General features: G+C 42.9%; 1 pseudogene; it reads right to left on the reverse strand.

Annotated features, from left to right (window-relative positions):
* Nucleotides 1–3,772, reverse strand: part of LOC147453946 (G-type lectin S-receptor-like serine/threonine-protein kinase At1g34300) — a 70,672-nt pseudogene extending 66,900 nt beyond the window's left edge.
* Nucleotides 3,773–4,249: the final 477 nt, after the last annotated feature.

The raw sequence follows: 4,249 nt of genomic DNA on the forward strand, positions 1-4,249 counted from the left end.
AAAGATGAAAGAGCCGAGGATGAGGAAAGGTCAAATGAGCATATGGAAGGTGCTAGTTTACAACCAGAGGAGACAATGAAAGAGCCAAGTCAGCCAGTGGAGGAGCCAAAAGAGCCTATGCCTGAAACCCAAGATGAGGAAAGCAGGCCTATAGATGAGCAAAAGGATATGGATGAGGAAAGAAGGCCTAGGGATGAGCAAACTGATATGGATCAGGCAAGGATGTATGAGGCAAGCCGGTCAACCGAGGGAGAGGAAAAGACCTTGGAGGAAACCTTGAATGAGGCAGAAAGAGCCATGGGGGAGACCCCTGATGAAGATGTGAATGATGACTATGAAGATGTGAATGATGAAGCTAAAGCAGAGGAGAGCAACAACAACATCAACACTACAGAGACCCAGTATGGACCCTTTCTACCTATAGATACGGTTGTTCCGGTAATGTCTATTCAAGTATGGCAAAATATGTTCAGCTTCTAACTACTTATATGTACTTGTCAACTTTTACAGAGGTTGATTATCTTGGACGTCAATGGATTGCTGCTGATGCGGGTGCCTCTCGGTGACACAGAACCCTTTAAGGATTTGCAAACGTTTCGGATGGGAACTTGTCGAGTCGTGGTTCGTCCAGGAACCAAGGAATTTATTCAGTTTCTTCTTCCGCGCTTCAGAGTTGCCATATGGTCTTCAATGCAAAGGCAAAACTTGTCGCCACTAGTTACAATAGTTTGCAGTGTATGCGACGCTTACACGTCAAATTTTGCCTTTTTGTATGATCAAAGAAAATGCGTTACCGTTGAGGGCCACTACCACCCTAAAAAACCACACTTACCTCTTTTGTACAAACCGTTTAGCCAAATCGGTGTACCCTTTGATGCAACTAATACACTACTGATTGATGATACTCCTGAAAAGGGAGAACTAAATCCGCCGGGAACAACTATCTCACCACCTTCTTTCGAGGGGCATTCCTTCGATTTTTACCTTGAAGACATTCTGATTCCATACTTACAGAAATTGTATCTCAGTCCTTTGTTCACGGACGAGTTTGTACTTTCTAATGAATTAAGATGACTCTTCTATCATGTCTTTGTCTTGTCTAACATTGAGAGAGAGAGAGAGAGAGAGAGAGAGAGAGAGAGAGAGAGAGAGAGAGATTTGACATGGTAAAGAAATGTATTTCAAGCACACTTTTTCACAGGGCACAATTGAAAAATGAGCTCAATAAACTTCATGTATTGAAAGTCGTTTGTATACACTTGGGTTCACAAGAATATCTGTTACATTGACACTACTTCAACCCGACCATCCAACTCTTTGCACAAAATATCTTTTTCCCTTCGCCGCATCACCTTACGGCCAGCTAGGAAAAAGGAAAAATCTGATAGGTCCTTGTCCATTGACTCTTCAATTATGTCATGCCGCAAATGCTGAAGACTGCATAGCTCCCTTATTGTAACCATCAACAGTAGGCCATGCTCTTTATCAATCACTTCCACATCCACAGCAAGATTATCTTCCAAACCTGCAGAAACCTGGTCCATAGGAATGTACTTACCATTGAGCATTTGTGACTGCATATACCAAAACGAGAGTAACAGTGATTGGCTTGCAATCATGTACTTGACAACTAGAGTATCAAGCGCGACCTCACACCGTAAACCAATCTCTTCCTTTGCATACCATCCTCTGTCAAGAAGTTTGTCACAGGATGACTGCTGAAATGACTTGCACATGAACATAGTTTTCGTAACACGGATGTTGTAGCTATGAAACAACTCTGTGAAGAGTGCAACAAGACAAAAGTTTGCAATTCTAACCAGTTTGGTGGGAATAGAGCTATGTAGAGACCTTTGTATATCCTTGTAGAGCTTACTTCGCATTGCCTCCACCATTGTTTCCTCGGGAACTGGCCAGTCCACAGTGTTCCAATCGGTTGGTAGAGGCACTTTCACCAACATGCCATTCTTATTCCCTGAGCTGAGTTGGTAGAAGTGGTCATAAAAAAATATTACCTCATCAGCCAGTCTTTTGCTGCTCCTCCCTAAATACTGTAGAGAACCAATGTGGGCATGAACAACATGGAAGAGGCCTATTATGCACTCCACAGGCTCCCATTGCTCATAAGAAGAGGGATAAACATCTGCAATATATATAAGAAGAGTTAAACTAAGAGTATCAATAAGCAAAAATGACAAATCTAATGTAATTGAGCTGTGAAGAATGGAGACATTGCTCATAACAAGCGGAGAAACATTGCAAAATATATAAGAAAAGTTATAATGAGAGTATCAGTAAGTTCACATGTCAAGAGTACTTACAATTGCAACGTGGTTGATGTATATCTGATACATTTCCACTGTTTGCTATCACCTCTGGATGGGTAAACACATGCTGAACAAGAACTTCCTTTACAGATCTTTTGCCGATTTCAACTTTGAAATCCAACACTCTGGCCTTCCATGCTGAGCGGTAAACGTTGATACCACTAGACCTCTTGGGTCTTCTTGGTTGCATGAGGACCCATGAACCTTTTTTTATCCTTTGTCCAACCCATTGGTTCTCTGCACTTATTGAAGTTGATATCGTAATTGAGGATATGCTACTACTTGGCCTTCTAGGCAAAGTGTAGTTGTTTGGTTGTTGGTGTGAGAGACAGTAAACACCTGGAGCTTCTTGGGCGAGAAGACGTGGAAGCCATAGCTCTCAGACAAAAGCTTTAGTGGAGGGAGATTCACTTTGAAAGCATTCTAATGGAGGGAAAGTGTTTTATAATTCCAATATCTTGTACGGGCTTAATGGTCATCCTCCAGTACGTTAATGACCATAAGAGAATATCAGAAGTGGGACCACATGCAAGCACCTAAAAGCTCGGTAAAAGGAAGGAAATTACGATGCTACAATCCTAGATTCGTGAAAGTTTTATGCTATTTTCCTATTTTTTGAGTCTTTCCACGTACTTTCCTACGTAATGTAGCCTTCGTGCTCATTGGACGCGCTCTATTATTCTCTCTCTTCATATGGCCCTCCAAATGACCTCTGAAATTTCCTAATGCCTCTCTCAGTAGGTGGTTGACTCGTTTGAGTTCAGCTATCTACTTTAGCAGCTCGTCTTCTCTTTGGACCCGCATCAAGGCCAGGTGTCTACGCTGAGACTGCTCTAATTTCAGCTCCAGATCGAGGTCTTTATTTTTCTTTATTAACTCCTTGTAGACCTCTTCTATTCCCTTGATCAAGGCGACGACTGGATTTCTCCTATTTGCCGCAAGAATATCACCTGATCATTGATTCTTTGTTCAGAGTATTGTAGGAAAGCATTTGCCACATCTAACTGTACCTGGATCTTTTGAGCTGATAGGGTTGTAGTTAGAAGTTCATTTGTAACTTCCATCAGCTGATCATCCTTGGCTTTGCATGCATCTAATAGTTTGGTAAGCAGATCACCCAGTTCTTCCATTTCTTTCTGTTGCTTATCTATTGCGAGCTGATGTTGTTCAACTTTCGGTCTCAACTCCTGCACTTGACTCTGTAGATCGGTGATGACATTGAGTCTGTCGTCCATCTTCCCTTGGAGTGTGTCAATCACCATCTCTAAATCCTTGGCCCATGTGCTACGGCCAAGTGCTGTTGAGCGAAGTCTTTCTGTCATCTCCTGCATTTGCTTAGCATATTCGTTCACTTGCACGATGACTTCATCATTCGATTGCCAATCTTCAATTTGTGTTAGTTGTCTTGATGTTTTTGCAGATTCTTTTACCTCTGGCTGCATCATGGCTGCTGGTTGCTGATGTTGCCCTTGTGGCTACTGATATTTCTCCGTTGAGGTAGAGTGTGGTATAACAACCTTATCTTGTTGTGTTGAGGTAGAGGGTGTTTTCTTGGCCTCTTGTTCTCTTGTGTGCTAAAATTTTGTGGAGTCCTCGTCTGGTGTAGGATTGGCTCCCTTTTTTGTCTCTGGCTCTTTCTCCCTTTGCTGCTCTTGAGTAGAGATAACTGCTTGTTGTGTTGTTCCTTGTCAGGCCAAGGGCCAACCAAGGGTTCACGGACCCGGCTGCCAGTGGGAAGGGGTCTAAAAGTGGCTAGGAGCCTATTAAAGGGAGGTTGGGCATATGGACCGGGACCTGGCAGTCCATGGGTCCCAGATTGGTATCAGAGCTAAACTTATAAATGAGGGCACGTTTTGCTTTTGGATGCATGTTGCATGCAACCTCAAAGTGACGAGGAAGAGGAAGCCGAAGCCCGCGTGTGT

The sequence above is a fragment of the Adiantum capillus-veneris genome, chromosome 7 (assembly GCF_014529385.1).
Source record: "Adiantum capillus-veneris isolate H3 chromosome 7, ASM1452938v2, whole genome shotgun sequence".
Taxonomy (NCBI): Eukaryota; Viridiplantae; Streptophyta; class Polypodiopsida; order Polypodiales; family Pteridaceae; genus Adiantum; species Adiantum capillus-veneris.